Here is a 12,500-nt window from a genome sequence, read left to right as displayed (position 1 = left end):
TTTCAAGCAGTACATATTATTTGGCTGAAAGATACCCCAAAATCCTTTTTTTGTACATTATAATCTTTTATTGCCAACTTAATTTAAAGAGTATATGTACTTGTCAGGATGGATGAGCGGTCTAAGGCGCCAGACTCAAGATTGCTTTCTTCCTCTAAATGGGTGTTCTGGTCTCTGTAAAGAGGCGTGGGTTCAAATCCCACTTCTGACAATTTTCTTTTCTTGTACTTTGTATGAAAAGAATATTAATTTGTGGATAAGTCTACCATGCAAAATAACAAGTGACCTTAGGACATCCATTCTCTTTTAAAAGTCCTTCTCTTGGACATTGGAATCTTGTTACCATTTATTTCTAACAATGTGCAGCCTTATTATTTAAAGAAACATAGGGAACAGAATAGTTTGAAAATGGGAGAAATTGTATGATATCCCATCTACACACCAATATTGCATTTGTTGCCATAGAGTTGAATTAATGACATTATTCCTAAGCAGGGGCGTCAGAACATTTTTAGGTTGGGGGGGGCAAGATGTAATCTCATTTCGGCGCCCCTAAATTGCTGAATCGCTTATGAAATGCATTGAAAAGGCTGAATCCACACTGAATTCCCACACCCAGAAAAGCCGAATACAGGGCCTGATCGCTGTGCTGCAAATTACACTGTCCTGCGATCAGATTGTCTCCGCCCAAGGGGAGTGAAAATTCATCACGTGCAAGTGTGCGATTGCATGTGTACGCTGTGCGAAAATTCCCCTCAGGCAACGGACAGCTGCAAATCCGTTAACATCACACTCGCCATCGAATGTTTTTCCCATTCTGTGCAGTGTGTGCAGTCTGTGCGTAGCTCAATACTTACTCCTCCAGGGTGATCGGGTCTGGAGCGTTTTCCCTGACATTCCCTGAAAACGGTCAGTTACCACCCACAAATGCCCTCTTCCTGTCAATCACCTTGCGAACGCTCGTGCAATTTAAATTTTCCCACCATGTGCAGGGAATTTTAAATTTTCCCACCACGTAGCAGGGAAACACTTGAATTGGCTACCGGTCACCTTAGATGGGGCTAATGATCTCAAACTGCCACATGAGGTAGGGTCAGCTAGAGCTAGTGTCACCACCTGCTTCTGCTGATATGACTGGTGGGGAAAACGAGTGGCACTGAACAACTAAGTTGCCGCACTTTTTTCCTTTCCTGCAGGTGCCAACCCAGCATACACATAAACATATATTTTACACTACATTTTTTTTAAAGAACCTTGGCACTCATTACCCTACACATGTAGCCAAGCTCATTGTTGCCATGATGCGTGGTGCGACTAGTGTGCCCACGTCTATGGCGCATGTAGCGTACGCACAAACATGCAATTGACTACTATGGTGTCATCGCTGACTGCTCTTAGTCACAGTGCATATACGCACTGCCGCGATGCATACGCCATGCGTACGCATTGCGGCAACAATGAGCATGGCTATATCTGTATATCCTTATGGGATGGTAATGATCTCCCAGCGGACAGGATGCCGGCTGTCAATATACTGACAGCGGCATCCCGGCTGCCAGAATACCGGCAGCGGGGTGAACGCAAAGAGTCCCCTTGCGGGCTTGCTGTTCTCGTCATGCGCCAGGTTTTATTCACACTCTATGGGTGTTGAGGACACCCACAAGTGGTAATAGCCTTGGCGAGTGCTGTCGGCATTCCTGGCTGTCGAAATCCTGAACGCTGGGATCCCGACAGCCGGGATATTAACTAGATGAAGAGGAAATACTTATTTTGATTGTAGTGAGGAAGGTAATGAGGGGGTTAATATTCATTCAATTAAAGGATTAGGGAGGGCTAATGGTTAACCCCCTCAGAAGCTGGCGTGACATTATAGTGACCATCTCACCACACATGCTGCAGCATACTGTACGGAAAATATATGGAATGTAGCTATGTGATCCCGGTCGCCGGTAATGTGTCCCCAACCCAAATATATGTCACAAACACTATATCTATCTGTATATACCTATATATAGGCACAATAGCCAAAGAGGATAATAATAATAATAATAATAATAATAATAATAGCTAACATGATTGGATACCATACTACAGATCGAAGTGAAAATTCACATTACGCCACACAGTATGAGCTGAAATTCTCATTACGCCACACAGTATGAGCTGAAATTCACATTACACCACACAGTATGAGCCGAAAATTCACATTACACCACACAGTATGAGCCGAAATTCACATTATACCACACAGTATGAGCTGAAATTCACATAACACCACACAGTATGAGCTGAAATTCACATTACGCCACACAGTTTGAGCCAAAATTCACATTACACCACACAGTATGAGCCAAAATTCACATTACACCACACAGTATGAGCCAAAATTCACATTACACCACACAGTATGAGCCAAAATTCACATTACACCACACAGTATGAGCTGAAATTCCCATTACCCCATACAGTATGAGCCGAAATTCACATTACCCCACACAGTATGAGCTGAAATTCACATTACCCCACACAGTATGAGCCGAAATTTACATTATGTCACACAGTATGAGCCAAAATTCAGGGACAGTAACAGCGGGGACATAGGGACAGGGAGAGTGACGGATCTCTCTCATTATAAAAACATTCAGAGGTGTAATAAATTGAAAATGGCATTTACCAAAACAAAAAACAAAAAAAAAAACACAGAAATTAAATATTCTGGCTGACAATGACTTGTTAGTAGTCAGAAGCTGGCTTGACATTATAGTGACCATCTCACCACACATGCTGCAGCATACTGTACGGAAAATATATGGACTGTAGCTATGTGATCTCGGTCGCCGGTAATGTGTCCCCAACCCAAATATATGTCACAAACACTATCTGTATATACCTATATATAGGCACAATAGCCAAAGGGGATAATAATAATAATAATAATAATAATAATAATAGCTAACATGATTGGATACCATACTATAGATCGAAGTGAAAATTCACATTACACCACACAGTATGAGCCGAAATTCATATTACACCATACGGTATGAGCCGAAATTCACATTACGCCACACAGTATGAGCTGAAATTCACATTACGCCACACAGTATGAGCCAAAATTTACATTACACCACACAGTATGAGCCGAAATTCACATTACACCACACAGTATGAGCCGAAATTCACATTACACGACACAGTATGAGCCGATATTTACATTACCCCACACAGTATGAGCTGAAATTCACATTACACCACACAGTATGAGCCGAAATTCACATTACACCACACAGTATGAGCCGAAATTCATATTACCCCACACAGTATGAGCCGAAATTCATATTACCCCACACAGTATGAGCCGAAATTCACATTATGCCACACAGTATGAGCCAAAATTCAGGGACAGTGACAGCGGGGACATAGGGACAGGGAGAGTGACAGCGGGGACATACAGTAGAGAGAGAGAAAGGCAGCAGGGTTAGATTACCTAATGAGCAGCGGTGAGGAGGAGACGGCTGTGGTCGGTGGCAGCGGTGCGGAGGAGGCTGTGGTCGGCAGCGGCAGCGCAGAGAAGACTGTGGTCGGCGGAGGAGGCTGTGATCAGCAACAGCGGTGCAGAGGAGGCTGTGGTCGGCGGAGGCTGTGTGTGTGTTATATATATATATATATATATATATATAATATGTGTGTGTGGCCACTCCTTCACTCTGTTACCCCCTCACTCTGTGCCCCTCATTCTGTGTCTCTCAGCAGCCTCCCTTCTCCCTCCTACTGTGCTATGACGTGGGGCAGCTAAGTATTGAGTGACAGGCTGGCCAGCGGCAATCAAATACGGCGCCGAAAGAAACCGCGGGCCGGGCTCTGCAAGCAGTGACTAGCCTACCCTAGGAGCTTCTGTGGCTGCGCATGCGCAGCAGCTCCCCCCGGCGGCCACGTCTTGTTGGTCTTTACGGTGTTTCTGCGCATGCGCAGAAGTTCTCACCGAGCGCTACTGTACGGGAGGAGGCACGGGGGAGCAATGTGCAGTCAGGAGAAAGACCGCACCTCCGCTCCGTGCAGTGAATGTACAGGAGGAGCGGAGGAGCAATGTGCGGTCAGGAGAAAGACCGCACCTCCGCTCCGTGCAGTGAATGTAGGCGCCTGCAGGAGCATTGTTGGCGCCTCTCTATGTTTGGGGGGGGGGCAAGCTGCCCCCTTGCCCCCCCAGTTCCGACGCCCCTGTTCCTAAGTGATAAATACACAATGACTGGTTAAAAAATTCTTAAGTTTAGTTCCATGTAGAAAAAAGGTTTTCACAAATGTATTATTTGCAAAACATCCTTTCAGTATTCAATAAACAAATCATAAAACAAAGAATAAATTGGAATAGAAAGTAGATTCAGGCTCTCAGACTCTATATCTAAAAGTTAACAAAAATTACTTGCTAGACACATAAATCTGTTTTTTCCTGAAAGAGATTTTAGTAAATAATTTGTATAGTTATTATAAAGGATATCATTATAACCTGAGCAGTTTTTCTTAAGTATTAATTGTGATGGCTCACCTTTAGCGGTAGTATACTGTATAAATCCAAGTTCTTGATTTTATGTTACTTTTTTCAAGCAGTACATATTATTTGGCTGAAAGATACCCCAAAATCCTTTTTTTGTACATTCTAATCTTTTATTGCCAACTTAATTTTAAAGGACAGATGTGCTTGTCAGGATGGCCGAGCGGTCTAAGGCGCCAGACTCAAGATTGCATTCTTCCTCTAAATGGGTGTTCTGAACTCTGTAAAGAGGCGTGGGTTCAAACCCCACTTCTGACAATTTTATTTTCTTGTACTTTGTATGAAAAGAATATTAATTTGTGGATAAGTCTACCATGCAAAATAACAAGTGACCTTAGGACATCCATTCTCTTTTAAAAGTCCTTCTCTTGGACATTGGAATCTTATTACCATTTATTTCTAACAATGTGCAGCCTAATTATTTAAAGAAACATAGGGAACAGAATAGTTTGAAAATGGGAGAAATTGTATGATATCCCATCTACACACCAATATTGCATTTGTTGCCATAGAGTGGAATTAATGACATTATTCCTAAGTGATAAATACACAATGACTGGTTTAAAAATTCTTAAGTTTAGATCAATGTAGAAAAAACGTTTTTACAAATGTATTATTTGCAAAACATCCTTTCAGTATTCAGTAAACAAATCGTAAAACAAAGAATAAATTGGAATAGAAAGTAGATTCAGGCTCTCAGACTCTATATCTAAAAGTTTACAAAAATTACTTGCTAGACACATAAATCTGTTTTTTTCCTGAAAGAGATTTTAGTAAATAATTTGTATAGTTATTATAAAGGATATCATTATAACCTGAGCAGTTTTTCTTAAGTATTAATTGTGATGGCTCACCTATAGCGGTAGTATACTGTATAAATCCAAGTTCTTGATTTTATGTTACTTTTTTCAAGCAGTACATATTATTTGGCTGAAAGATACCCCAAAATCCTTTTTTTGTACATTATAATCTTTTATTGCCAACTTAATTTAAAGAGTATACGTACTTGTCAGGATGGCTGAGTGGTCTAAGGCGCCAGACTAAAGATTGCATTCTTCCTCTAAATGGGTGTTCTGGTCTCTGTAAAGAGGCGTGGGTTCAAATACCACTTCTGACAATTTTATTTTCTTGTACTTTGTATGAAAAGAATATTAATTTGTGGATAAGTCTACCATGCAAAATAACAAGTGCTCTTAGGACATCCATTCTTTTTTAAAAGTCCTTCTCTTGGACATTGGAATCTTATTACCATTTATTTCTAACAATGTGCAGCCTAATTATTTAAAGAAACATAGGGAACAGAATAGTTTGAAAATGGGAGAAATTGTATGATATCCCATCTACACACCAATATTGCACATGTTGCCATAGAGTTGAATTAATGACATTATTCCTAAGTGATAAATACACAATGACTGGTTAACAAATTCTTAAGTTTAGATCCATGTAGAAAAAAGGTTTTCACAAATGTATTATTTGCAAAACATCCTTTCAGTATTCAGTAAACAAATCATAAAACAAAGAATAAATTGGAATAGAAAGTAGATTCAGGCTCTCAGACTCTATATCTAAAAGTTTACAAAAATTACTTGCTAGACACATAAATCTGTTTTTTCCTGAAAGAGATTTTAGTAAATAATTTGTATAGTTATTATAAAGGATATCATTATAAGCTGAGCAGTTTTTCTTAAGTATTAATTGTGATGGCTCACCTTTAGCGGTAGTATACTGTATAAATCCAAGTTCTTGATTTTATGTTACTTTTTTCTAACAGTAGATATTATTTGGCTGAAAGATACCCCAAAATCCTTTTTTTGTACATTCTAATCTTTTATTGGCCACTTAATTTTAAAGGGCAGATGTACTTGTCAGGATGGCTGAGCGGTCTAAGGCGCCAGACTCAAGATTGCATTCTTCCTCTAAATGGGTGTTCTGGTCTCTGTAAATAGGCGTGGGTTCAAATCCCACTTCTGACAATTTTCTTTTCTTGTACTTTGTATGAAAAGAATATTAATTTGTGGATAAGTCTACCATGCAAAATAACAAGTGACCTTAGGACATCCATTCTCTTTTAAAAGTCCTTCTCTTGGACATTGGAATCTTGCTACAATTTATTTCTAACAGTGTGCAGCCTAATTATTTAAAGAAACATAGGGAACAGAATAGTTTGAAAATGGGAGAAATTGTATGATATCCCATCTACACACCAATATTGCACTTGTTGCCATATAGTTGAATTAATTACATTATTCCTAAGTGATAAATACACAATGACTGGTTAAAAAATTCTTAAGTTTAGTTCCATGTAGCAAAAAGGTTTTCACAAATGTATTATTTGCAAAACATCCTTTCAGTATTCAGTAAACAAATCATAAAACAAAGAATAAATTGGAATAGAAAGTAGATTCAGGCTCTCAGACTCTATATCTAAAAGTTTACAAAAATTACTTTCTAGACACATAAATCTGTTTTTTTCCTGAAAGAGATTTTAGTAAATAATTTGTATAGTTATTATAAAGGATATCATTATAACCTGAGCAGTTTTTCTTAAGTATTAATTGTGATGGCTCACCTTTAGCGGTAGTATACTGTATAAATCCAAGTTCTTGATTTTATGTTACTTTTTTCAAGCAGTACATATTATTTGGCTGAAAGATACCCCAAAATCCTTTTTTTGTACATTATAATCTTTTATTGCCAACTTAATTTAAAGAGTATATGTACTTGTCAGGATGGCCGAGCGGTCTAAGGCGCCAGACTCAAGGTTGCATTCTTCCTCTAAATGGGTGTTCTGGTCTCTGTAAAGAGGCGTGGGTTCAAATCCCACTTCTGACAATTTTATTTTCTTGTACTTTGTATGAAAAGAATATTAATTTGTGGATAAGTCTACCATGCAAAATAACAAGTGACCTTAGGACATCCATTCTCTTTTAAAAGTCCTTCTCTTGGACATTGGAATCTTGTTACCATTTATTTCTAACAATGTGCAGCCTAATTATTTAAAGAAACATAGGGAACAGAATAGTTTGAAAATGGGAGAAATTGTATGATATCCCATCTACACACCAATATTGCACATGTTGCCATAGAGTTGAATTAATGACATTATTCCTAAGTGATAAATACACAATGACTGGTTAAAAAATTCTTAAGTTTAGATCCATGTAGAAAAAAGGTTTTCACAAATGTATTATTTGCAAAACATCCTTTCAGTATTCAGTAAACAAATCATAAAACAAAGAATAAATTGGAATAGAAAGTAGATTCAGGCTCTCAGACTCTATATCTAAAAGTTTACAAAAATTACTTGCTAGACACATAAATCTGTTTTTTCCTGAAAGAGATTTTAGTAAATAATTTGTATAGTTATTATAAAGGATATCATTATAAGCTGAGCAGTTTTTCTTAAGTATTAATTGTGATGGCTCACCTTTAGCGGTAGTATACTGTATAAATCCAAGTTCTTGATTTTATGTTACTTTTTTCTAACAGTAGATATTATTTGGCTGAAAGATACCCCAAAATCCTTTTTTTGTACATTCTAATCTTTTATTGGCCACTTAATTTTAAAGGGCAGATGTAGTTGTCAGGATGGCTGAGCGGTCTAAGGCGCCAGACTCAAGATTGCATTCTTCCTCTAAATGGGTGTTCTGGTCTCTGTAAAGAGGCGTGGGTTCAAATCCCACTTCTGACAATATTCTTTTCTTGTACTTTGTATGAAAAGAATATTAATTTGTGGATAAGTCTACCATGCAAAATAACAAGTGACCTTAGGACATCCATTCTCTTTTAAAAGTCCTTCTCTTGGACATTGGAATCTTGCTACAATTTATTTCTAACAGTGTGCAGCCTAATTATTTAAAGAAACATAGGGAACAGAATAGTTTGAAAATGGGAGAAATTGTATGATATCCCATCTACACACCAATATTGCACTTGTTGCCATATAGTTGAATTAATGACATTATTCCTAAGTGATAAATACACAATGACTGGTTAAAAAATTCTTAAGTTTAGTTCCATGTAGCAAAAAGGTTTTCACAAATGTATTATTTGCAAAACATCCTTTCAGTATTCAGTAAACAAATCATAAAACAAAGAATAAATTGGAATAGAAAGTAGATTCAGGCTCTCAGACTCTATATCTAAAAGTTTACAAAAATTACTTGCTAGACACACAAATCTGTTTTTTCCTGAAAGAGATTTTAGTAAATAATTTGTATAGTTATTATAAAGGATATCATTATAACCTGAGCAGTTTTTCTTAAGTATTAATTGTGATGGCTCACCTTTAGCGGTAGTATACTGTATAAATCCAAGTTCTTGATTTTATGTTACTTTTTTCAAGCAGTACATTTTATTTGGCTGAAAGATACCCCAAAATCCTTTTTTTGTACATTATAATCTTTTATTGCCAACTTAATTTAAAGAGTATATGTACTTGTCAGGATGGCCGAGCGGTCTAAGGCGCCAGACTCAAGGTTGCATTCTTTCTCTAAATGGGTGTTCTGGTCTCTGTAAAGAGGCGTGGGTTCAAATCTCACTTCTGACAATTTTATTTTCTTGTACTTTGTATGAAAAGAATATTAATTTGTGGATAAGTCTACCATGCAAAATAACAAGTGACCTTAGGACATCCATTCTCTTTTAAAAGTCCTTCTCTTGGACATTGGAATCTTGTTACCATTTATTTCTAACAATGTGCAGCCTAATTATTTAAAGAAACATAGGGAACAGAATAGTTTGAAAATGGGAGAAATTGTATGATATCCCATCTACACCCCAATATTGCATTTGCTGCCATAGAGTTGAATTAATGACATTATTCCTAAGTGATAAATACACAATGACTGGTTAAAAAATTCTTAAGTTTAGTTCCATGTAGAAAAAAGGTTTTCACAAATGTATTATTTGCAAAACATCCTTTCAGTATTCAGTAAACAAATCATAAAACAAAGAATAAATTGGAATAGAAAGTAGATTCAGGCTCTCAGACTCTATATCTAAAAGTTTACAAAAATTACTTGCTAGACACATAAATCTGTTTTTTCCTGAAAGAGATTTTAGTAAATAATTTGTATAGTTATTATAAAGGATATCATTATAACCTGAGCAGTTTTTCTTAAGTATTAATTGTGATGGCTCACCTTTAGCGGTAGTATACTGTATAAATCCAAGTTCTTGATTTTATGTTACTTTTTTCAAGCAGTACATATTATTTGGCTGAAAGATACCCCAAAATCCTTTTTTTGTACATTATAATCTTTTATTGCCAACTTAATTTAAAGGGCATATGTACTTGTCAGGATGGCCGAGCGGTCTAAGGCGCCAGACTCAAGATTGCATTCTTCCTCTAAATGGGTGTTCTGGTCTCTGTAACGAGGCGTGGGTTCAAATCCCACTTCTGACAAATTTATTTTCTTGTACTTTGTATGAAAAGAATATTAATTTGTGGATAAGTCTACCATGCAAAATAACAAGTGACCTTAGACATCCATTCTCTTTTAAAAGTCCTTCTCTTGGACATTGGAATCTTGTTACCATTTATTTCTAACAATGTGCAGCCTAATTATTTAAAGAAACATAGGGAACAGAATAGTTTGAAAATGGGAGAAATTGTATGATATCCCATCTACACACCAATATTGCATTTGTTGCCATAGAGTTGAATTAATGACATTATTCCTAAGTGATAAATACACAATGACTGGTTAAAAAATCTTAAGTTTAGTTCCATGTAGAAAAAAGGTTTTCACAAATGTATTATTTGCAAAACATCCTTTCAGTATTCAGTAAACAAATCATAAAACAAAGAATAAATTGGAATAGAAAGTAGATTCAGGCTCTCAGACTCTATATCTAAAAGTTTACAAAAATTACTTGCTAGACACATAAATCTGTTTTGTCCTGAAAGAGAGTTTAGTAAATAATTTGTATAGTTATTATAAAGGATATCATTATAACCTGAGCAGTTTTTCTTAAGTATTAATTGTGATGGCTCACCTTTAGCGGTAGTATACTGTATAAATCCAAGTTCTTGATTTTATGTTACTTTTTTCAAGCAGTACATATTATTTTGCTGAAAGATACCCCAAAATCCTTTTTTTGTACATTATAATCTTTTATTGCCAACTTAATTTAAAGAGTATATGTATTTGTCAGGATGGCCGAGCGGTCTAAAGCGCCAGACTCAAGATTGCATTCTTCCTCTAAATGGGTGTTCTGGTCTCTGTAAAGAGGCGTGGGTTCAAATCCCACTTCTGACAATTTTATTTTCTTGTACTTTGTATGAAAAGAATATTAATTTGTGGATAAGTCTACCATGCAAAATAACAAGTGGCCTTAGGACATCCATTCTCTTTTAAAAGTCCTTCTCTTGGACATTGGAATCTTGTTACCATTTATTTCTAACAATGTGCAGCCTAATTATTTAAAGAAACATAGGGAACAGAATAGTTTGAAAATGGGAGAAATTGTATGATATCCCATCTACACACCAATATTGCATTTGTTGCCATAGAGTTGAATTAATGACATTATTCCTAAGTGATAAATACACAATGACTGGTTAAAAAATTCTTAAGTTTAGTTCCATGTAGAAAAAAGGTTTTCACAAATGTATTATTTGCAAAACATCCTTTCAGTATTCAGTAAACAAATCATAAAACAAAGAATAAATTGGAATAGAAAGTAGATTCAGGCTCTCAGACTGTATATCTAAGAGTTTACAAAAATTACTTGCTAGACACATAAATCTGTTTTTTCCTGAAAGAGATTTTAGTAAATAATTTGTATAGTTACTATAAAGGATATCATTATAACCTGAGCAGTTTTTCTTAAGTATTAATTGTGATGGCTCACCTTTAGCGGTAGTATAATGTATAAATCCAAGTTTTTGATTTTATGTTACTTTTTTCAAGCAGTACATATTATTTGGCTGAAAGATACCCCAAAATCCTTTTTTTGTACATTATAATCTTTTATTGCCAACTTAATTTAAAGGGCATATGTACTTGTCAGGTTGGCCGAGCGGTCTAAGGTGCCAGACTCAAGATTGCATTCTTCCACTAAATGGGTGTTCTGGTCTCTGTAAAGAGGCGTGGGTTCAAATCCCACTTCTGACAATTTTATTTTCTTGTACTTTGTATGAAAAGAATATTAATTTGTGGATAAGTCTACCATGCAAAATAACAAGTGACCTTAGGACATCCATTCTCTTTTAAAAGTCCTTCTCTTGGACATTGGAATCTTATTACCATTTATTTCTAACAATGTGCAGCCTAATTATTTAAAGAAACATAGGGAACAGAATAGTTTGAAAAGGGGAGAAATTGTATGATATCCCATCTACACACCAATATTGCATTTGTTGCCATAGAGTTGAATTAATGACATTATTCCTAAGTGATAAATACACAATGACTGGTTAAAAAATTCTTAAGTTTAGTTCCATGTAGAAAAAAGGTTTTCACAAATGTATTATTTGCAAAACATCCTTTCAGTATTCAGTAAAAAAATCATAAAACAAAGAAAAAATTGGAATAGAAAGTAGATTCAGGCTCTCAGACTCTATATCTAAAAGTTTACAAAAATTACTTGCTAGACACATAAATCTGTTTTTTCCTGAAAGAGATTTTAGTAAATAATTTGTATAGTTATTATAAAGGATATCATTATAACCTGAGCAGTTTTTCTTAAGTATTAATTGTGATGGCTCACCTTTAGCGGTAGTATAATGTATAAATCCAAGTTTTTGATTTTATGTTACTTTTTTCAAGCAGTACATATTATTTGGCTGAAAGATACCCCAAAATCCTTTTTTTGTACATTATAATCTTTTATTGCCAACTTAATTTAAAGAGTATATGTACTTGTCAGGTTGGCCGAGCGGTCTAAGGTGCCAGACTCAAGATTGCATTCTTCCACTAAATGGGTGTTCTGGTCTCTGTAA

The 12,500-nt window shown here is 36.0% G+C and overlaps 11 non-coding genes across 11 annotated transcripts in view; all 11 read left to right on the top strand.

Moving 5' to 3' along the window:
• Positions 1-102: 102 nt before the first annotated feature.
• Positions 103-211, top strand: TRNAL-CAA (transfer RNA leucine (anticodon CAA)). Its single transcript has 2 exons — positions 103-140; positions 166-211. It is a non-coding gene; the product is annotated as a tRNA-Leu (tRNA).
• Positions 212-4,698: 4,487 nt separating this feature from the next.
• Positions 4,699-4,807, top strand: TRNAL-CAA (transfer RNA leucine (anticodon CAA)). The gene is made up of 2 exons: positions 4,699-4,736; positions 4,762-4,807. It is a non-coding gene; the product is annotated as a tRNA-Leu (tRNA).
• A 750-nt stretch (positions 4,808-5,557) lies between these two features.
• Positions 5,558-5,666, top strand: TRNAF-AAA (transfer RNA phenylalanine (anticodon AAA)). Its single transcript has 2 exons — positions 5,558-5,595; positions 5,621-5,666. It is a non-coding gene; the product is annotated as a tRNA-Phe (tRNA).
• A 750-nt stretch (positions 5,667-6,416) lies between these two features.
• Positions 6,417-6,525, top strand: TRNAL-CAA (transfer RNA leucine (anticodon CAA)). Its single transcript has 2 exons — positions 6,417-6,454; positions 6,480-6,525. It is a non-coding gene; the product is annotated as a tRNA-Leu (tRNA).
• Positions 6,526-7,275: 750 nt separating this feature from the next.
• On the top strand, positions 7,276-7,384 carry TRNAL-CAA (transfer RNA leucine (anticodon CAA)). Its single transcript has 2 exons — positions 7,276-7,313; positions 7,339-7,384. It is a non-coding gene; the product is annotated as a tRNA-Leu (tRNA).
• Positions 7,385-8,134: 750 nt separating this feature from the next.
• TRNAL-CAA (transfer RNA leucine (anticodon CAA)) lies at positions 8,135-8,243 on the top strand. The gene is made up of 2 exons: positions 8,135-8,172; positions 8,198-8,243. It is a non-coding gene; the product is annotated as a tRNA-Leu (tRNA).
• A 749-nt stretch (positions 8,244-8,992) lies between these two features.
• On the top strand, positions 8,993-9,101 carry TRNAL-CAA (transfer RNA leucine (anticodon CAA)). The gene is made up of 2 exons: positions 8,993-9,030; positions 9,056-9,101. It is a non-coding gene; the product is annotated as a tRNA-Leu (tRNA).
• A 749-nt stretch (positions 9,102-9,850) lies between these two features.
• On the top strand, positions 9,851-9,959 carry TRNAL-CAA (transfer RNA leucine (anticodon CAA)). Its single transcript has 2 exons — positions 9,851-9,888; positions 9,914-9,959. It is a non-coding gene; the product is annotated as a tRNA-Leu (tRNA).
• A 747-nt stretch (positions 9,960-10,706) lies between these two features.
• Positions 10,707-10,815, top strand: TRNAL-CAA (transfer RNA leucine (anticodon CAA)). Its single transcript has 2 exons — positions 10,707-10,744; positions 10,770-10,815. It is a non-coding gene; the product is annotated as a tRNA-Leu (tRNA).
• Positions 10,816-11,564: 749 nt separating this feature from the next.
• TRNAL-CAA (transfer RNA leucine (anticodon CAA)) lies at positions 11,565-11,673 on the top strand. The gene is made up of 2 exons: positions 11,565-11,602; positions 11,628-11,673. It is a non-coding gene; the product is annotated as a tRNA-Leu (tRNA).
• A 749-nt stretch (positions 11,674-12,422) lies between these two features.
• Positions 12,423-12,500, top strand: part of TRNAL-CAA (transfer RNA leucine (anticodon CAA)) — a 109-nt gene continuing 31 nt past the window's right edge. The window contains exons 1-2 of the tRNA in view: positions 12,423-12,460; positions 12,486-12,500. The exon at positions 12,486-12,500 is cut by the window's right edge and continues 31 nt beyond it. This is a non-coding gene — a tRNA (tRNA-Leu). The remainder of the gene's footprint in view (positions 12,461-12,485) is intronic.

The sequence above is a fragment of the Pseudophryne corroboree genome, chromosome 8 (assembly GCF_028390025.1).
Source record: "Pseudophryne corroboree isolate aPseCor3 chromosome 8, aPseCor3.hap2, whole genome shotgun sequence".
NCBI lineage: Eukaryota > Metazoa > Chordata > Amphibia > Anura > Myobatrachidae > Pseudophryne > Pseudophryne corroboree.
The sequence above is the reverse complement of the archived record's forward strand: the minus strand, read 5'-3'. Positions and strand labels throughout refer to the sequence as shown.